At 39.3% G+C, this 23,619-nt stretch overlaps 1 pseudogene; it reads right to left on the bottom strand.

Annotated features, from left to right (window-relative positions):
* Positions 1-16,235: 16,235 nt before the first annotated feature.
* Positions 16,236-16,352, bottom strand: LOC132041980 (5S ribosomal RNA; annotated as a pseudogene).
* Positions 16,353-23,619: the final 7,267 nt, after the last annotated feature.

Below are 23,619 nucleotides of genomic sequence, written 5' to 3'. Positions count from 1 at the left end.
GTATACGCTGTCCAATAGTACTTCAACCTATATTAAGACGTCAAGAACTACGGTTAAGCTACGGGGAGATTCAAAATGTATTCTAATGTTAGTAACTCCTTTCTAGATAATTAGACGACGTTTCCCTTATATTCAAACAAACCACATACAACCAAGCCAACATCAATAATCATACGTTCAAGTACCAACCCGAGACTATTCAAACAAGACTCGAGAACACTCCGGACAGCCCGCACAATATTCCAAACAGCCGATATTCATAACATTCGATAACAATCCACATACGGCTACTACATATTCAAGTTACTAATAATGATCCATAGTCGTAACATTTTCATTTGCATAATCCTACAACAACCCAACCAACACATAATCTTAATTACCATTAATCTTCCAAGCTCAACAAGAACAACAACAACACATTAGACAACCCCTAACTAGCAACGTAAGGATTCCCGATAACTTCATGAACATCTACGGACATGCCAAACAAACCATGTAATACCTTCATTCTCATCACAAAATCCATAACAACAATAACCAAAATACTAAGTAAAATTAGTTCACCATCTTCTACACAAAATAGCCCCTACATGGCTTCAACACCAACATACATAATTCCATGAATTCCATCCATATCTACAAATTACAACACGCTCAAATCACCCTTAATACATGTAAAAGAAGATTAAACCTTACCTTAACACTTGACTTCTCAACTTGGCTAGATTTTGTGAATTGCAAGAATGAATATTTTTGGTTACTCCAATGGCTACTTCACGTTACTATAGACCTTCCAATTAGTTGGAATACTTGAAGAAAATTAATTTTTTGATCAATACTCTAGAGCTCAAGCTCGGCCAGCCATGGCCGAGAGCTTCTCCTCTTTCTATCTCTAATTTCTCCAGTTTGAAGATGATGAATGAGTTCATTAGTCATCAATTTGACTTAAATATGGTGCCTACAAGTTGGACACATGTCCCACTCATGGCTTGAGCCAATCAAATTTGGCCATGCCATGGGTGGGGCCTACACTACCACTAATGGCCAATTAATGAATAATTAGATTTTTAATCCCCACTTAATAATATAATCATGATTAATTAACCCCTAATCTTCATTAATATTTCCATACCAATTAAAATTTATAAGCAACTTGTGCATTAAAACAAAATCGGAGGTTAAAAGTCTCTACCTCGTATCCCAAAATAGTTTTGTCCTTAACTTATCGCGATTATCTTAAAATATCCCAATGTACAAAAATACGGGATATAACACTTACGTTCTGGTGTAATAGTATATTTATCTTTCTTAGCATTGATTCCATAATGCTATTTGTACTTCCTTTTGTGGTATCCTACTCTTACCATCAATCACTTACCTTCGAGCATTGACCATCTCTTATTAACTGACATTCTATAATGTCCTTTAATCATATTCTAACAACAATATACTTAGGGAAACTCTAATCTCTTTATTGCAACTTGAACTCAACTTTATGATTAACACGCTCGAATGTTAACTGATTATAGGCATATCTGATAGCCCTAGATCCAGTGTACTTGCAAACTCTAAGATGCATAGCTCATATAGGGGAGCAATAAGGATATGTCGCGCCATATTGGTGAATCTCCGAATAGTCTCACGGGTTTCGTTGACTAAGTTTTACTTCTTCTTTCAATCCTCTTTTACATTTGAATTCTCCGTCGTCATTCTCCCAATCATCTACCATGTTACTTACGGAGGTCTCTTATTGTATACCCCCAGCTTCACTCTTTCTTGTCTCGCTTCTGTCTTAATACTCACCTGAAGATTCCACTTCTCGTTGTCGTTTTCTTAACATGGCCCTTTTGTCATTCATTTCTTATTAAGGTTTCAAAGCTTGTTTGTCTCGCAACCTTAACTCCCTTCTAAACGTAATTTATCCTATCCAAAATATCTCATTATCATCCTGCCCTTTTTATTGACTGTGACTCATAACCATTCTATCTAAATATTGGCTATTGCACTCAAATTTATTCTTCCCCCCTTAATAGCTTCATCTTATCGTGATAGAACATCACAAATAACTTACTTATATCCTTTATCCCCAATGTTTTTTCTTAACAACCTCTTGAATCCTCAAAATAATCCAACAACATAGAATTAATGCTTCGTCCTTTTTGGAATTTCCCTAAATTAGTCCGCAATGCTATAACGGGTAATCCTTTGTTACTCTGAGGGATCATTGGTATGGTTTGATTGCCAAGTGCACTTAGGAGGGGCAAGAAATCCATTCTTAACTGATATTTGGAAAACTGAAGTAGTCACTAATTGTAACGCCTCGTTTTTCAATTAGAATATAATCATGTAACACATATCCTTAGGGGCTTGTCTTACTCTCAATCGTCTTAAAGTTCTAATTTCTCTCCTAGTACAGAAGTACCTGCGGGGAGCGTGTCTTCCTCATACCATACTTATTGTAGCCATTATAGGGGGTAGGCGTTTAATTATCTGCCTCCTTTCTAAACCTTTCCTTTCATTTGTTTTAATCACGAATACTTTATAACATCTCTGCTCACTCTCCACTCTTCCTCTAACTTGCTGTCCTTGTCATCTTGCTCTTAGTTATCAACTCATTATCCTATTCTTTCCTTACTCATCATTCCCTCCATGTTAATTACAATGACCTCTTCTTCATACAATCATTCTTTTAACTTATCCTCAATCCCGTATAAATTTTTCCTTATTCATTACCTTATGTCGTTATTATGAGCACATAGGATTTGGTCTATCAAACATATAAACTTTAGTCTCAACAATGAATCTATCTCTGATCTGCTAACCTATACTCGTACTATACATATATACGCATACCAATTCCGCGTTGTATCTTTACAAAACATAGGGGTCAATATATAATATTTCAAAGGCTCAACCACTGCCTCAATTCGTGATATATAGGCACTTAGGCTTTTCTGGAAATTGGCACCGCCTCAACTTTGATGGTGGCGTCAACTTGCAGGCGTCAAGTTGCAGCAGCCTCTGATTCTCAGAGCTGATTGACGGTGCAAGGTTGACGGACTGTCGACCATGTTGACGGCTCGTCAATCTGTCCATCAAGTTGCACAGTTCTCAACCTTCTTCCGACGTCAATTCGTTTAGCCTCTAATCCCCTAATCCCTAATAGTCATGAGCTCATACCTTGGTACACATGAAATATCATACTCAACACCTCAAAATCTCGGAGATAAATCTTAGTGCTCGAGACCAATGCGACTCATATATATATAGATTAGAAAACTGCCTTCGAAACAACTTGTCTCTCTTGACCTTCCCTAAAAATTTGGGTCCTCTCTTGATTTCTCCTCATAGGGAACATGTTAATTCTTTCTCGTACTTCTATATCCGCTTCCTCACTTACGCAAAGTGTAGTGGTTCTATTATTTCCAATTCGTGTTTGCACTTGCCTCATTTAAAAAGGAAAGTGTCCTGGGGAAGTACGATTGTCAATCGTACCGGGAAAAAGGAAAAAATATACTTCTATGTAATGGTACTCTAAATGGACTTATTTTTAGAGTCGCCACCTAATTTTTAGGAAATTAGAAAAAATCGAGTCAAAAAGGGTTCATTTAAAATAATTATTTTATGATTATTTTAAAAGAAACCTAATCTACACAGAATCTAGGTAAGGATCCTCTCAATTGCAGTTTACCTACGGGTTCTAATAATATGTCCATATAGATATAAATTGGTTGTGATAAAAATAGTTTTTTTTATGCTTCCGCAAATAGATATTAGTCATTTATGCAAAAAATACCGCTTTTCAAGAATCAAAATTGGTAAAATTTTGCCCAAAATTGAGCGTTTAGGGTGTCGGACTAGAACACTTAGGCTAATACCCGAAGGCTCTCAGCCTAAGTAGGACCCTACGTAAGTCTACCCAAAAACGGTTTTGAAAAAAATTGTTAAAGTATAGGAAAATAGTTTTAGGAAAATAGGTTAAGCATATAGTTTATATAGTATTTTACATATATATATATAGTCTATTTTTTATTTCTACCTTTTTCAAGTTTTATCTTTTAGCCTAAGTCCACCAATCGTAATTAGTCCTACAAATTTGAATATTGTTTCAAATCAGTCCATATGTCATCAGCCCACAAGTTTCACAAATGTCCAAATCAGTCCTTAATTTCTCGAAATTGGCAGTTTTAGTCCTTCTAATAAAATCAGTCCCAATTTGCATTAACGTCTCAAAGTTTGTAGCAAATTCATTTTTTTAGCGACGTTTAAAATATGTGTTACATCTCGGAAATTTCGGATTTGTTGCCTTGTGAGTAGACTAATGTGAGTTTAAGATGAACATAAAGTCCTTACGAGATTAAGGAGAGTATTAGATAGCTTAAAGTGCGTACCATAAAATTTCGAAGTCATATGGATATGTGAGACTAAGGTTGTTGAAGGAAGTGAATGTAAGTCATGTTTGGAAGGGTTTTCACGATAGTTGATTTGATACATATTTAGCAATGTCTTGAGGGACTGCTATAGGGCCTCTTAGATGATTAATGAAGTGTTATATAAGTGCCAAGAAGGTTCCATAAGGATTGGAAGTTGAATGAGTCGAAAAAAATGAGTTTCGGGAATTTCCAGTTTGTACGGCCATTTGTACGGACCGTATAAATTATATGGCCCGTATAATGGGTCCGCAGAATGATTCCAGAGAGGGGTGACTCCCTGGTGAGATTATACGGTCCAATTATACGAACCGTATAAATTATACGGCCCGTATAATTGGCCGTATATCCGGGTCGGGCCAAAATTATTTTGGTTAAATATGGCCACCCTTGTTCATTATTTCATTTCCGACACTTTCTCGAAACTCTCCAAAGCTCCAAAACCCTTCTCCAAGCATATTCCACTCAAACCCAAGGGAAAACAAAGATCAAATAGCAAGAATTAAGGTGTTCATGTGTTGGAAGGCTCGCTAGGGTTAGTAAACTTCAAGAACAACTTGGGTATTGAAGCTAGGGTTTTCATATAAGTTGATAGCCTGCTTCAAAGCTCATTCTTATGAGATAAAAGGTTAGTTTTCAGGCTTATTTCATATTATCAAGAATGTTTAGTTGTTAAACAACTTGGGTAGAAGGAGAAAGTAGAAGATGAGGTCTAAATGTAGATTTTATGATATTTTTGAATAGTAAACTAACTTGAGTCATGATTATCAATATGATATGGATATAATCTTGTTACGGAAGGTAATAATGATGATGAGGAAGCGTTGTTGGCATGACCCAAACCGATGAGTCGTGACGAGTGTCTGACCTCTAGCGACCAAACACCCCTAAACACATATCCGAATCATACTGAACATCAAGGGCCCATAAATGGCATAGACTGATCTCATGGAAGGAAAACATCAAAACTCTGTACAATCTGTATACACACATACATACTGAAGAACAGTGCAGGCCAGCTAGGCCGCTACATATGCTGTACACCAAAGAATGGGAGCCGACAAGGCTATATCATCCAACTAATACATACAACTGTCTACAGACCTCTACTGGAATGAAAGCTATAGAAAAGACGGGACAGGACCCCGTCATACCCATATGCATATACATCTCAAAAGGGCTAGCATACCAAAATAGACTGCAACTCCGGATCAATGGAGCGCCGACCCGCTTGGATAGAAGTCCTACTAAGCTGGACCACCTGTCGATCTACCTGAACCTGCGGGCATGAATGCAGCCCCCCGAGCAATGGGGAGTCAGTACAGATAATATACTGAGTATGAAAGGCATAAGAACAATCATGTATATATAAGCATCATGAAAAAAATCTGAACTCATAAGCTGAAGAAGCTATCTGCATGTACTTGTATTGACTAGTATCTGTATGTATCTGCATAAACCTGTATAACTGACTATGCCTCTATGGGCGCATAATATGCATGCTCATATACAAAAATATAGGTCATAGAGCTGAGGAACGTTCAGCCCGATCCATATCCCATATAATAGTAATGCTGAGGAACGTACGGCCCGTTCCATATATCATATAATAATAATAATGCCGAGGAACATATGGCTCGATCCATATATCATATAATAACAACGCCGAGGAACGTACGGCCCAATCCATATATCATCATCAAGGTGCACCAGCTGATCAGGTGGTAATGCGTATATAACGCCTACCCATTTTCCATACCCCATATACATATAATACTTGCGTATATAACGCCTTCTGGTCACGGGTCAATATACATATATATGAATGAATGTAATGCATGAATAACTGTATACATAAAGCTGGACCCATGAACAGAAGGAACAATCATAAACAGGGTACATGAACATCGAAGACTGAGGTACTCCTAATGCTTCTAAGAGTAGAGTAATATGGAAGCTCGCTTGCTCGTTTGTTGGTTCATATCCTAAGATCATGCCAAAAGAATGAAAGGATAGCCTTAACATACCTTGAAGTATACCTAATTGTCCAACTTCTACCACTTGAACTTATAAGTCTACAATCAAGATAATGTAAGCCTTAATCAGACTATTTACCTCGCTTACTAATCATTATAAATACGAACGACAAATTATGGGCAACATTTCCCTTACAAGCTTAACAACCCTTCAATTTCCCATTCAATCTAACATCAACCACAATGACAATAACAACACTTATATATAAATATATACTCAAATTTATCTCCAATCATCTCTTAAAATATCCTCAAATCACTACCTTGCCCTTCATGAACTTACCACTTCCACAAATACCCTCTCTTTACTTAAAATCACTAAAACTCTTGATAATTAACTCAAATACAAGGGTAGAAATCATTCGCATACCTTGAGGGGTCTAAGATTCCAAGAATCACTTCAAATCCAACTTCCTAAGCTTCACAACCTTGAAGAAACCCTAGAATCAACCTCCTTCTTTACAAGCTTGGGTTTACGGGGTTCAGATCTTGCCAAATCTTCACTAATGTGATAGGAAATATTGGGAGAGAAAATATTAGGGTTTTCTATGATTTGGAATGGAGGAAAATAAGAAATAAGGTCATGAACCACATGTTTATACACGGAATTAAAAAGCCCCAGCGGTGCAGTTCGACGGACGGGTCGATGACTCGTCGACGTGTCGATGGTCAGTTGACTTGCCCGTCGACCTGCGCCTGCAGATTTCCAGCAGTGAGACCCTATCGACGCCACACAATGACGGTCCGTCGACCATGTCGACTACCCGTTGATGATGGCTGGTGTCTGCGGGTTTTCTCAGTTCAACTCAGATCGCGTCGATTTGATTCGTTCGACTTCTAACTCTGTAAATTGCCCGAAATACCTGCTGGTACCTTTGTACATGGGGTAAGGCACTTTCTATCTCCAAAACTTGGACACCAGTCTCAATTCCAAGGGCATACCCGACTATGAAACCATAGGTTCTACTACGACGAGAACGAGAGGCGTAACATTCTCCCCCCTTTAGGAACATTCGTCCCCGAATGTTCAAACAAACATGGGCTATAAAAATTTCGACAGAGTTTCCCTGTACATATACCCATCCAACCTGCACACAGCAACCCAAACGATGCCACACAGGGCCACATATTACAACATACAATACTATGGCCTCACACGACCAATCACGATAACTGAAAATGGAATAATACCTGGGGGTGATGATGCCTCGGAGGTATCGAACCTCTGTCTTCTCGCCGAAACAAATGCGGTTACTTAATCTTCATTGCCTCTTCTGCTTCCCAAGTCACCTCCTTAACATTCTTATTCCTCCATAAAACTTTAACTGAAGCTACATTCTTGGATCGTAACTGACGATCCTGTCTGTCCAATATAGCCACTGGAACCTCTTTGTATGATAACTGCTCGGTCACCTAGATATCATCCACTGGTACAAATCTTGAAGGATCTCCGATACATTTACGAAGCATAGACACATGAAATACCGGATGTACCGACTCTAACTCAGAAGGCAATTCTAGCTCATATGCCACCGTGCCCACAGTACGAATGATCTTATATGGCCTAATATATCGGGGGCTCAACTTACCCTTCTTGCCAAACCTCATCACTCCCTTTATAGGCGAAACTTTCAAGAACACCCAATCGCCTTTCTCAAACTCTAGCTTACGCCACCGATTATCCGTATAGGATTTCTGTTGACTCTGAGCTGTTAGCAATCTTTCTTGAATCACTTTCGCCTTATCAACTGCTTGATGAATTAAGTTTGGGCTTACTAACTGATTCTTCCCTACTATGGGCGACCTATATCTCCGCCCGTATAAGGCCTCATAAGAAGCCATCTGAATACTGGAATGGTAACTGTTGTTATAGGCAAACTGGATAAGAGGCAAATGATCATCCCAGCTACCTTGGAAGTTAATCACACAAGCTCTCAACATATCCTTAAGTGTCTGTATAGTACGCTCCGCTTATCCGTCTGTTTGCGGATGAAACGCAGTATTAAGACTCACCTGAGTCCCCAATCCATTCTGAAAAGACTTCCAAAAATTAGCTGTAAACTATGTTCCCCTATCTGAGATAATGGTCGCGGGAACACCATGAAGTCGTACAATCTCCTTAAGATAAAGCTTCGCGTAATCCTGTTGCATAAATAGTTCGACGGCGAAAATGGACTGACTTTGTAAGCCTATCAACTATGACCCATATCGAATCACACTTCCGCTGAGTACGGGGCAACCCTGTAATAAAGTTCATATTAATTACCTCCCACTTCCATGTCGGAATTTTCATAGCCTGCAACAGATCTCCGGGCTTCTGGTGCTCTGTTTTGACTTGCTGATAATTCGGATACTGAGCAACAAACTCCGCTACATCATTCTTCATACCATCCCACCAATAAACTTTCTTGAGATCATGGTACATCTTTGTTGAGCCAGGGTGAATAGAATAGCGAGAGTGATGTGCTTCCCCCATAACCTGCTGACGAAGCCCTGTAATATTAGGGACACACAATCTACCTCTATATCGGAGTACTCCATCTCCTGTAATCACAAAGGGTGTCTTTCTTACGAGGTCTTTGTATCTCAGTAATGAACTAAAACAGGATCCTCATACTGACGCTCCTTTATCTCTACTACCAAAGATAAAACCGCTGTGTCTTGAACAGTAACCCCTGCATCACTTGAATCTATTAATCGAACTCCGAGGCTGGCTAATTGATGAACTTCACGGGCTATTTCTCTTTTCTCTGGTGGCACATATGACAAGCTACCCATGAATTTACGACTAAGGACATTGACTACTACATTAGCTTTCCTGGGCTGGTATAGAATATCCATATCATAATCCTTTAGCAACTCTAGCCATCGCCTTTGTCGTAAGTTCAAGTCCTTCTGCTTAAAGATGTACTGGAGACTCTTATGATCAGTATAGGTATCAACATGGACACCGTATAAGTAGTGCCTCCACATTTTCAAAGCATGAATCACTGCTGCTAGCTCAAGATCATAGGTTGGATAAGCGACAACCTTACCGTGCTGCATCAACACACAGCCCAATCCAACACCTGAAGCATCACAATATACCACATAGCAATGTCACTCATTACGGAAGAGTCAAAGCTGATGCAAGTCAACTTATCCTTCAACGTCTGAAAACTACGCTCACAAGCATCTGTCCATTGGAACTTAGCTGATTTCTAATTCAACTTAGTCAATGGGGCTGAAAGAGAGGAAAATCCTTCTACGAACCTTCTATAATATCTGCCGAGCCTAAGAAGCTACGTATCTCTGTTGGTGCCATGGAGCCTTGGCCAATTCTTCACCTGACCTCAATCTTTTGGACATCCACTCTAATGCCTTCTTCTGAAATAATGTGACCTAGAAAATCCACAGAGTTCAACCAGAACTCTCACTTGGAAAACTTGGCATACCACTCTCTACCTCGAAGAATTCCAAGCACTGTTCGTAGATGTTCTGCATGATCATCCTCTGATGATGAATAAACCAGAATATCATCTATAAACACAATTATGAACAAATCTAGGAAGGGTCTGAGTACACGATTCATCAAATCCATGAATACAACTGAGGCATTAATTAGCCCAAATGACGTAATGCGAAACTCATAGTGGCCATATCTAGTCCGAAATGCCATCTTCGGAATGTTCGGAATGTCTTCCTCCTTCACCCTAACCTGGTGGTATCCTGATCTCAAATCTATCTTCGTCGAGAAATATTTAGGGCCTTGCAACTGGTCAAATAAATCATTGTTCCTCGGGAGCGGATGCTTATTCTTTATAGTCACTTTATTCAATTGCCTATAATCAATACACATTCGCAAAGATCCATCCTTCTTTCTTACAAATAATACCGGTGCTCCCCACGGTGATGTACTGGGCCTAATAAAGCCCTTCTCAAGCAAATCCTTCAACTGCTCCTTCAATTCTTTCAACTCCGCAGGTGCCATCCTATAAGGAGGAATAGATATTGGCTGAGTATCTGGCAATAGGTCAATGGCGAAATCAATCTCCCTCTCTGGGGGAATGCCTGGAAGCTTATCGGGAAACACTTCTGGAAACTCATTAACCACAGGAACAGACTGAAGAGTCGGCGACTCTGCCCGCACATCTTGAACTCGAACTAGGTGAAAATATACCCTTTTCTGATCATCTTCTTTGCCTTAAGGTAGGAAATAAACCTACCCTTATGCGAAGCAGCATTGCCCTTCCACTCTAGGACTGGCTCGCGTGGGAACTGAAATCGAACCATCTTTGCCCTATAATCAATATTAGCATAACAAGAAGCCAAACAGTCCATGCCCATAATAATATCGAAATCAATCATATCTAACTCGATCAAATCTGTTACGGTGTGGTGGTCACAAACTATAACAACACAGCCCCGGTATACTCGCCCAGCTATAACCGGATCACCAACTGGCGTAGACACCTCAAAAGGTTTAATCAAATCGAGCTCTATGTCACGACCGAAAACCATGGACCTTGACGAGTGCCCGACCACTACGGATCAAGCACCCCTAAACTCGTTCTTACTCTATACAAGGTAACCTCGTGGCCCATTTCAACGGATATTCGATCGATAGCATCTACTGCAAAATCTATGCAATAAACTCATAATTTATACATGTGGATATGTATATATAGGCATACATGCAACGGATGACAATACAGTCCGACATGGCCACTACATGCGCTGTACGAAAAGTAGGAGACCACAAAGCTACATGATATTCCCACTATATACAACTGTCTACAGACCTCTATGAAGTCTAGCTATCGAAAGATAGGACAAGGCCCTGCCATACCCACATCTGTACACCTCATAAATAGCATACCAAAAGCTGCAGCTCCGGATCAAATGGAGTGCACTGACTGTGGTTGAGGAGATCCTATTGGTTTGGCTCATCCGAACGACTACCTGAACCTGCGGGCATGAACGCCGCGTCCACAAGAAGGGACGTCAGAACGAACAGTGTACTGAGTATGTAAGGCATAAATAACAATAGAACAAGAAATATGGAACATAATATGAGCTAAAGATAACCTGTCATATGGGAAAGTACAATATCTAATGCTTGAATCTTAGAGATCATATGTAAGTAAGCGCGCACACACACACACACACACACACACACACACACACACACACACACACACACACATATATATATATATATATATATATAAGTGTTAGTGTTGCGGAACGTGCAACGATCCATAAATGTTAGTATATATATATATATATATATATCCATAAGTGTAGTGCTGCGGAACGTGCAGCCCGATCCATATATGTTAGTACCGAGGAACGTATGGCCCGATCCATAAATATAGTGCTGCGGAACGTGTAGCCCGATCCATATATGTTAGTGCCGAGGAACGTACGGCCCGATCCATAAATATAATATGTTACGCCGAGGAACATATTGCCCGATCCATAAATATAATATGTTAGCGCCGAAGAACGTACGGCCCGATCCATAAATATAATATGTTACTGCCGAGGAACGTACGACCCGATCCATAAATATAGTATGTTAGTGCCGAGGAACGTACGGCCCGATCCATAAATATAATATGTTAGTGCCGAGGAACGTACGGCCTGATCCATAGATATAGTGTTCATATACATAATGTAAATAGTATGCATGAAAGCTCATATGAAAGCTACAACTTTATCGGAGTGAAGTAAGGTCGGTAACCTCCGATTTATATTATGGAACAATCATTATCGCTATATCTCACCTCGAAGGAACAATTCATAAGGTGAGATCAACAACGATGAATAAAATCAAGAAAATCATGAAATAGCTCAACATTCTCATATCATCGTTGAAATCATAACTTGAGACTTTTAAACATAAAATCATCATCATCGTAATCCCCATAAAAACATTCTCATCTTTAACATCATAAGAAGCTTTAAGGGTCATAAACTTCTAGCTGTTGGAAACAAGGTGGTTATGGAAATATGTATGGGATCATAGCATAAGAATCATGCCTTTGAAAGAAAGGGACAAGTCTTAACATATCTGTTCAGCCTCAAATTATCTACACTTATTCGTCCGAGCTCGCAAGTCTACATTTAAGAGGATTCACACTATCGTTAGACTCATTGTTGTATACTTGTACTAAGTTTTCAAATCAAACTATTTTATATCTACTGAAAATCGACAAAGTCTCCCTGTTTATATGCCTAGCCCGAAATCTCAATTCAGCAACCAACAACAACAACAACAACAATACCAACATCAATAACATCATTTTCAACACCATTATGTACCATAAAATAGCCCACACACTATTTTCTAACTTCCATAACTAACCAACTTACTACACAATTATTTAACGATTTTGTTTTCGAGAATAAGCCTTAAATAATACCAAAAGAGAAAGATTCATTCCTTTTTCTTGTCCAAATGATAATATCTTCAAGATTCCACCTTGAATCCAAGCCGAATCCAACGCAAGACAATTCTAGAATCACAACCATGCCGTTATCCGGGCTTAATTAACGCTTCGCCACTTGAAAATCACTCAAACCCTCACTTTTTTATGACGAAATTGCCCTTAGTGTTGCTGCTCTCAATCTGATTTTTTTTGGTGAAAAAAATGGGGTTTTGCCCTTTTTATAAGGTTCAAATTCAGGGGGTCAGCAGCATTTTGCGCATTCTTGTACGGTATTGTAGCGGTGTCGATTACTATAACGATCTTGTAGCACGCGTTTCTGCTTTGTCAGCCGAACTTGTAACATCCATAATGCTCTACTCCGATGTCCTATTGATGAGCGGTTTGTTACGTTAGAAACTAGACTCGAAGAACTTCAGTTTAGGCTTTTGAAACACCTTAAAACACTTCGTATGCCAAGAGATATCCTTCCCTCAATTTGGACCAAAATTTTTACACGAAACTTTACCCATCCTTTCTCCAAAGTCATACTACTCCATTTCTTCCACTCATTTTCTTATAAAACCTTTCGGTATACCTTATGTACATCCTTCACTCATTAAATATACTTAATAATGCTTGCTCCTTATATTCCAAAGTGGTTTTACTTAACCATAACTCAACGTCCTTATGTTTCAAATTTGATAAGTGCTTCTTCGAAGATACGGGGTGTAACATCCTTCCCCCTTAAAAAAAATCATCCTCGAATGTTGTAGTGCGCCGATCCTCAGTAGCCTCATTGAATTTTTTGTTCAATTACCGCATACTTATATTATAATTTGGTCAGTTTCGTCCTGTTCTTTCTTAGCACTTTATCAATTTCATTGGTGAGTCGTGCAGTCCTCAATCCTCACATATATATAGTCACAAGTCAACTAGTATTCAATTCTCATTCTGTCTCCATTCTTGTGGTTTAACTGGCCACGCCACGGCTACTCACCGTCCTGCGAGTGTCCTTCCTCTTCGTTCCTCATTTCTTATACTAACGTCCAGTTGCTTGTTCAGCGGTGCTCTGCTACTGACAAATCCTTACTCTTACCGGTTACGTTTCTTCAACCATCCGTCTTAATTTCTTTCCATGATCAGTTATACCCATATCCTCAATACAATTTCTTAATTACGTACATTCCTAATGTTCCATCACCATCCTTATTATTCCTCGTAGCAGGATTATATATTGCGATGAACCAATAATCATAGTTCGAACTGGTCTATAGCTCACAATATCTTCGAGTTCTTGTCAAAACTCTCCCTTTAATTCCTTTGCCTCAAATCTTGCAATATAACTTATAATTATGAAGTTAGGGCAATTCTCACTTTACTACAGCTTCTTTTCCAACCTCAGCATGGTATAGTTACCCTTGACTTTCTTATTCCAATGATCACTTAGTTAGCTGTCATTCCTTGTTGGCTTTCCGGTGTGTCCATTCCCATCTGTGGGGCATAACCTTACGTTGATGGTTCATATAATTCTATAATATATACCCTTATACTCAGTATGGTTAGTGACTCGTGATATACTTTCTATCTGCACCCACATTCGTTCTTCCTCTCTTTAGAGATCCCCACATCACTTATCGTTACTCCTTTTGTTAAGATTCTCATATTTTTCCTTTAATATCAAGATTTTCTTCCGTTGTAACCCAAAGTGTCCTTTGTACTCATCATCCATTTCGTCATTCTCTTTGTAGTTAGCTTGCAGACCGTTCTTACTCTCTTTATTACTCTTTAGGATACGTCGCTATCTATTTAGGTGCGGCACAAATTTCCTTAGTCTAGAAATATCATATCTTATGCCCGCATGAAGTATTCTCTTGATCCATTTTAATTCCTTTTCATACCTGCTTTGTGGTATGCTTATCTTTAATTCATTTCTGCTCCCTCTTAATGCATTCTTGATATGCCACTATGTCCCGAATTTTAGCCTCTTTAAGCTAACATCTTTCTTTCTTTGGAATTTTGACAATGTCATACCTTATTTCAGGACTAAATCTGCTCTTCCCCCCTTTTTAAGGGTGTTCTTATACACTAGTAACTCCCGAGTATCAGTAGTCATCGGCCAACCCTAACGATCCTCCAACTCTTTTGGTCTCTTATAATACCAGAATTCTCTCATCGTATAGCTTGACTTATTTTCCTTTCTGCTAATCGAGGGCTTTGCATTTAAATGAAGTGCTTATGCATTACAGATCCATTCTCACTGCCTTCTTTAAGGCCCTTCTACTTCTACCTTTTATGACTGAACATTTCCCGAATTAACGGGTTAATGGGGACATTGGAATCCATCAAAACATTCTACGGAGCGTTTGATCACACTTTGCTCTTTTTATCCCTCGTCTTCCTCCACAACTATTATCACTGAAATTCTTCTTACTCTGAGTTTCCGGTTTCACTTTACGTCTACAATATATCATTGAGAGTTAATATGCTACACTCTTCCACTTCCACTATCAATCCTTTTATTCACTTAGCTCACTTATCCAAAATTTTCCTTGACTACTTATTTGAATCCCACCTATGCGTTGTAGTTCTTCCAGTGTTCTGCCACTTCTTGTTCGTGTCGTGAAATCCTTGCAAATATACTCTCTTCTTTCTTCTCCTTCCGCCGCCAAGGCTAGTCCATATTCATGAATATTTCTCATACATCCTTATATTTCCTTTATAATCGAATCTTGGTATTCCTTATCCTCATCCTATGTCATTGATATACTACCTCCCGGTTAGCTTTGTTAATTCATTATCCTCTCACTTGTCCTTGGTGATTGCTCCCTTGCATTACCCGTCGTCCCTCTTGGAAGCTTCACTCACCCTCATTTCTTACACTTTTTTTTTCCTTTTCTCAAGACATTCTAATCTCTTTACTTTCTATATACTCACTTTCTTCCTTTCCCCGATGTTATTGCATTCGGACTTTCCAACTCTAACCTGTACTGAAAATAACATCAACTTACCTTGTAACATTCGTACCACTTTTGTCACTTGAACTTCATTACCCTGTTCGATTAATGCCTTCAGTATATAGCAACGTCGGTTGGTGGGACACACATATCGGTTGGCGCAGCCACACATGGGATGTCATACACATATATGTATATTTACTAACGCCTCGCTTACAAAGTATTTCCAAATACTATTCGAACTTATCCTAATTCTAGAGCTGTGATGCATCTTCTTTCTCTTTGCTGGTCTAGTCCGCCTCATCTTTTGCAATCTTTTAGGGTTTCCAACCACTCCGCACACTCCAATTTCCCTTAGGTTACTCTAGCTTCTCATCCGTCTCTTATGTCGGAATTTGTAGGACTCTTAGTATACTTCCCAGGGGGTTACCCATCCTAGTATTACTCTCACCCTAGCACGCTTAACCTTGGAGTGCTAATGGAATCCGGTGCGTTAGTGCTGGTATGATCGCATCCACCCTACTGCGTGACCTTTATCGCATGACCTAGAATAAGTTGAAGTTCTAACGGATCCCAATAAATTCTCGTAATGCATCTTCCTCCGGATTAAATGGGATCTCTTACGCTCCGACTAAGAAAATGCTAATTTGGCCTTTGAAATCCTCAATAATCACCTTCAATCTGCATGTATGACTACTTTTCATCCTAAATTTCAAGATTCCCAATGGTGGCGAAAACACCTTGATCGTAGTTACTTATAAATACTTTGGTTATTGGTCCCTTTAGGATTTTTGCTCGCCGTTATTAAGTCGTAACCTATAGTAAATGCAGACACATAGGAAATTTCAATAAAAGACTCATATACCTATAGCCGATCGGTCCTTAGCCTGATCTGGTGGGCTATAAAGTGAAGTGTGCTCTTCATCATTGTCTTCCCACCATCTGCTAGTCTAGCCTTTATCCTCACTCCCATCCGAATGAGAAAGATACGGGTAATCCGGCAGCTCCTGGTTTACTGACAGCCAGGATAGAGGGCTAGAGTAATTAGTAACACTCACTGGAGTAGCTGGTATGACGTAGTGCTTAGCCATAGGAGCAGCTGGGGGAGTCAACTCTAGAACAGTCTCAGAAATCTCCTCCTCTAGCGTCCCATATGAACCCTCAGACGGGTCCGTGTCATAGCTGTCCTCGGATGGATCCTCCTCTCTAGAAATCAGAAATTCTAGAGGAATCGTTGCGGGGTCCTCAGAGGGATCAGTCTCAATGGAATAGCTAAGGCTCCTTCTGCTCGGTTCCGGAGCCTATGGTCCAGAATCTGCTCTGGGGGCCTTCTTACCACCCCCCACTGTCTGAGGCTGATCTTTTCTTCTTTCGTCAGTCTGCACTTGCCTACAGGAAAAAAGGGTCAGAAATAATCTTTCCTAGACTCTGGCTTTATCGCACAATCTAAGATAGAAGGAAGGTTCAATGATTCCTAAATGCCCTGCAGCCTCCAGTTTATAAGTGTGGCCGGCTTCACACCCATATACACGACTCTACCGGACACGGTCTGTAGACAATCCCTCGGACGAACTGCTCTGATACCACTTTTGTCACGACCCAAACCCATGGACCGTGACGAGTGCCCGACCACTACGGATCAAGCACCCCTAAACTCGTTCTTACTCCATACAAGGTAACCTAGTGGCCCATTTCAACTGATATTCGATCAATAGCATCTGCTGCAAAATCTGTGCAATAAACTCATAATTTATACACGTGGATATGTATATATAGGCATACATGCAACGAATGACAACACAGTTCGACATGGCCACTACATGCGCTGTACGGAAAATAAGAGACCATAAAGCTACATGATCTTCCCACTATATACAAATGTCTACAGACCTCTATGGAGTCTAGCGGTAGAAAGACAAAACAAGGCCCTGCCATACCCACAACTGTACACCTCATAAATAGCATACCAAAAGTTGCAGCTCCGGATCAAGTGGAGTGCACTGACTGCGGCTGAGGAGATCCTATTGGTTTGGCTCATCCGAATGACTACCTGAACCTGCAGGCATGAACGCAGCGTCCACAAGAAGGGTCAGTACGAACAGTGTATTGAGTATGTAAGGCATAAATAACAACATTACAAGAAATATGGAACATAATATAAGCTAAAGACAACCTGTCATCTGGGAACGTACAATATGTAATGCTTGAATCTGAGGGATCATATATAAGTAAGACATACATACATATATATATACATGCATATACATACATACATGCATATACATACATACATACATATATATATATATATATATATATATATATATATATATATATATATATATATATATATATATATATATATATATATATATATATATATATATATATATATATATATATATATATATATATATATATATATATATATATATGTATATATATATATATATAAGTGTTAGTGTTGCGGAACGTGCAACCCGATCCATAAACGTTAGTGCTTGTGGAACGTGCCCCGATCCATAAGTGTAGTGCTGCGGAACGTGCAGCCGATCCATATATGTTAGTGCCGAGGAATGTACGGCCCGATCCATAAATATATATGTTAGTGTCGAGGAACGTACGGCCCGAGCCATAAATATAATATGTTAGTGCCGAGGAACGTCTTGCCCGATCCATAAATATAATATGTTAGTGCCGAGGAATGTACGGCCCGATCCACAAATATAGTATGTTAGTGCCGAGGAACGTACGGCCCTATCCATAAATATAATATGTTAGTGCCGAGGAACGTACGCCCCGATCCATAAATATAATATGTTAGGGCCGAGGAACATATGGCCCGATCCATAAATATAGTATGTTAGTGCCAAGGAATGTCCGTCCCGATCCATAAATATAATATGTTAGTGTCGAGGAACGTACTGCCCGATCCATAAATATAGTATGTTAGTGCCGAGGAACGTACGGCCCGATCCATAAATATAGTATGTTAGTGCCGAGGAACGTACGACCCGATCCATAAATATAGTATGTTAGTGCCAAGGAACGTACGGCCCGATCCATAAATATAGTGTTCATATACATAATGTAAATAGTATGCATGAAAGCTCATATGAAAGCTACAACTTTATCGGAGTGAAGTAAGGTCGGTAACCTCCGATTTATATTATGGAACAATCATTATCGCTATATCTCACCTCGAAGGAACAATTCATAAGGTGAGATCAACAACAATGAATAAAATCAAGAAAATCATGAAATAGCTCAACATTCTCATATCATCGTTGAAATCATAACTTTGAGACTTTTAAACATAAAATCATCATCATCGTAATCCCCATAAAAACATTCTCATCTTTAACATCATAAGAAGCTTTAAGAGTCATAAACTTCTAGCTGTTGGAAACAAGGTGGTTATGGAAACATGTATGGGATCATAGCATAAGAATCATGCCTTTGAAAGAAAGGGACGAGTCTTAACATACATGTTCAGCCTCAAATTATCTACACTTATTCGTCCGAGCTCGCAAGTCTACATTTAAGAGGATTCACACTATCGTTAGACTCATTGTTGTATACTTGTACTAAGTTTTCAAATCAAACTATTTTATATCCTGCCGAAAATCGGGCAGCATCTCCCCTGTTTATATGCCTAGCCCGAAATCTCAATTCAGCAACCAACAACAACAACAATAACAATACCAACATCAATAACATCATTTCCAACACCAATATGTACCATCAAATAGCCCACACGCTGTTTTCCAATTTCCATAACTAACCAACTTACTACACAATAACGACTTTGTCTCCGAGAATAAGCCTTAAATAATACCAAAAGAGAAAGATTCATACTTTTTTCTTGTCCAAACGATAATATCTTCAAGATTCCACCTTGAATACAAGCTGAATCCAACGCAAGACAGTTCTAGAATCACAACTATGCCGTTATCCGGGCTTGATTAACGCTTCGCCACTTGAAAATCACTCTAACCCTCACGTTTTTTATGACAAAATTACCCTTAGTGTTGCTGCTCTCAATCTGATTTTTTTTGGTGAAAAAAATGGGGTTTTTCCCTTTTTATAAGGTTCAAATTCGGGTCGGGTCACTGTAGCATTTTACTGTACAGTATTGTAGCAGGTCGGTACTGTAGCAGTACTGTAGCACGAGTTTCTGCTTTGTCGGCCGAACTTGTAACGTCCATAATGCTCTACTCCGATGTCCTATCGATGAGAGGTTTGTTGCGATAGAAACTAGACTCGAAGAACTTCATTTTAGGCTTTTGAAACACCTTAAAACACTTCGTATGGTAAGAGATATCCTTCCCTCAAGTTGGACCAAAATTTTTACACGAAACTTTACCCATCCTTTCTCCAAAGTCGTACTACTCCATTTCTTCCACTCATTTCCTTATAAAACCTTCCGGTATACCTTATGTACATCCTTCACTCATTAAATATACTTAATAATGCTTGCTCCTTATATTCCAAAGTGGTTTTACTTAACCAACCATAACCCAACGAACTTATGTTTCAAATTTGATAAGTGCTTCTGCGAAGATACGGGGTGTAACACTGTTATATCCCGTATTTCGTACATTGGGACAATCCGAGTTAACCATGATAAGTTAAGGACAAGACTATTCCGGGAGGCGAAGTAGAGGCTTTTAACTACGACTTTGTTTTAAGACATAAGTTGCTTATGATTTTAATGGCATGGAATATTAAGGAAAATTTGGGGTTAAGAGTTAATTTAGGAAAGTTGGCATTTCATGAAATAATGGCCAAGTTGGCCGTGTGGTGTGAGTGGGGCACCACCCATGGCTTGGCTAATTTTAATTCATCCAAGCCATGTGTGGGCCATGGGACACATGGATGACTTATATATGAGTATATTGGATGACTTATTAATCACATTCTTCATACTTTCAAACCTTAGAAAATTCAAGAAACTTGGAGAAAAATAAAGAGAGGCCATTCGGCCATGGAACCGAAAATTTGAGCCCCTCAAATCTTGATTCAAAAAAAAAAAAAAAAAAAAAATTCTTCTAGCAGTTCCAACCAATTAGAAGGTCCTTATTAACGTGGTTAAAAATTTACAATCATGTTGTTGCTTCATAATTTAAACTCACGTTGACAGTATTATATTTCGTATTTTTGTACGTCGGATTATTCGCAACCTAAGGTGGGGCCCACACATTAAGATTTTTTTGGGACATGCAACAATTTATATGAATCACATATGTGAAGTTAAACATAACTCAAAAAGGATCCTTGAGCCAAATCAAAGTGGAAGTCCTCCAAGCAAATATTTTTAAGTAACGTTTTCGGGTGATCTGACTTCGAGGGGCAGAAACGGTATTATAAGTTTGGAATTTGGAAAAATACCAAAGATATAAGTTGTATATAATTGAATTAGCTTTCCAACCACTGGTCTTGGGCCCATAGGTGACATCGGGATAAGGAGATATGGACGTTTTAAGGCGGAAAGGTCAGTGGGCTAGGCCCAAACCGGGTCCAATCGGGTTAGGCCCATGACCCATGCCTATTTAAGTGAAATTTCAGCCCTTTCCTCTCATTTTTCAGACCAAGAACACCAGAAAATTCTGGAAAGAGAGAGAGAAGAGCCTTGGAGAGAAGAAAAACCAATTTTGACCAAAATTCGAGCCCCGAATTCCGAAGCCCATGAAGAGAAAAGTGTTGTACGCTGCGTTGTCTTCAATTTGAGCTAAAAATCAACCAAGGAGAAGAGTGATAACGTGGGGGATGCATGCTTAAGGTATGAATACGGTTCCTTTTCATTGTTAACGAGTTTATTTAGAATTTTAACGGATTAGCATGGAGGGAATAGTCTGATAAATTCGTTTGTTGGTGTTGTGAGTTATGGAAGGATATTTGAAGGGAATTTTGGATGAAAATAAATGTATTTACCTTGTAAAATGTTAAGGCTGTTGTTATTGATGTTGTTCATATGAATTTCGACTCCTTTACGGAAATAAAATTATTAAATAGTTATATCGCAAATTTGGTTGGTTGAGAAATTTAGAAAACGAAGAAAGCGGGCTGTTTTATGGCATATGTCGGTATTGGAAATGATTTTAATACTATTGGTATTGTTGTTGGTGTTGTTGGTTACTCGAATTGAGAATTCGGGCTAGGCATATAAACAAATGCGCCCAAATTTCTGTAGACAAATGCTAACTTAGGATTGAATTCCTAAGTGCCTATAGCTAATGTTTGGTATTTATTGACGTATTGTAGATATTGGGGAGCCCGAGACTTGAGTTTGGATTAGCTTAGGAAGCGGACGAGGTATGTAAAGCTTACCCTTCCTTTCTTTTGGCATGTCCTAGTGTAAGTAATCTATGACACGATCCTCGGGGTAACTCTATTCTTATGATCCGAGCATGTTTACGATTCGTATTCACCTCTTAATATTGGTATCCTTAATGTGGTAGAAATATGGTCCTTATGTCTTTGGTATGATTGGATTTCAAATGTTGCATAAACGGTTTTGTTCCTAAAGGATCCTATGTCTAAAAATGCCCGTAACTTTCGTAGACGGAATCGGATTGCTTTGATACTCTCGCAAATGATTCTATAACGTATAATGACTTTAATTTTCATGGGCGGGCCCGGATTGGTTTGATGCATATCCGTGGTCCCCGAGATTTCCTTTGTATAGTCCTAATGACTTTGTTTTGAAAGAACTTAACATGATGTCCGTTTTAACTCTCGAGCGTCGACTACTTACTTATTTATCGAGTCTTAAAGATGATTTATGTGCATATGGTTTCTCACTACTCTGCTCGTGCAAAGCTCAATACGTCTTTCACTGAGTCCCGGGCCAGGACACGCATTCGTACACACTCCACTGCATTGTTCACCGAGTCCCTCACTAGAGGGACGGGACACGCTATATATATATATATATGTATATAATCATGTGATGATGTGGGGATGGCGGCCAGGATGGAATATGATGACTCCATTCACCGAGTCCCTCACTAGAGGGCCGGGACACGCTATATGTACATGTTTATGATGATTTTACTTATCGAGTCCCTCACTAGAGGGCCGGGACACGCTATGCATGCATATGTACATGATGATTATTTACTTATGTCACTCAGTCCCATAATGATTTGAATATAATATTGGCACGCACGATTTATGTCTTAAAGGCAAGCCTTATGATTTTCTGTACGCCTTATTTCAGTTTGATCCTGTTTATTGTATTCCATGCTTTACATGCTCAGTACATATTCCGTACTGACCCCCTTTCTTCGGGGGCTGCGTTTCATGCTCGCAGGTACAGATACACGTTTGGGTGATCCGCCGGCTTAGGATTCCCATCAGCTATCTTGGAGTGCTCCTTTGTTCCGGAGCCTATATTTTGGTATATGTTCTTCCATTGTATATATATATATGTACATGTTTATTCAGGGGTACGGCGGGGCCCTCTCCCGTCATATGGTTCTGTTATGACTCTTAGAGGTCTGTAGACATAGGTATGGGTTGTGGGTAGTCACTATTCGGTGTGCTTGCGTTTTGGATGTTGCCAGGCTTATGTACCATATGTATATATATTTATGTACGCGACGTCGCGCCTTTCTGTATGTACAGGTTCCTATTATGTTTGCTGTGGACAGATCATAGTTAGTAGATGTGTACGGGTTCCCAGCTCGGGCACTAGTCACGGCCTACGGGGTTGGGTCGTGACAAAAGTGGTATCAGAGCGGTTCGTCCTTGGAATGTCTACAGACCGTGTCCAGTAGAG

The sequence above is a fragment of the Lycium ferocissimum genome, unplaced genomic scaffold (assembly GCF_029784015.1).
Source record: "Lycium ferocissimum isolate CSIRO_LF1 unplaced genomic scaffold, AGI_CSIRO_Lferr_CH_V1 ctg12684, whole genome shotgun sequence".
Lineage (NCBI taxonomy): Eukaryota > Viridiplantae > Streptophyta > Magnoliopsida > Solanales > Solanaceae > Lycium > Lycium ferocissimum.
This window is presented reverse-complemented; position numbering and strand designations above follow the sequence as displayed.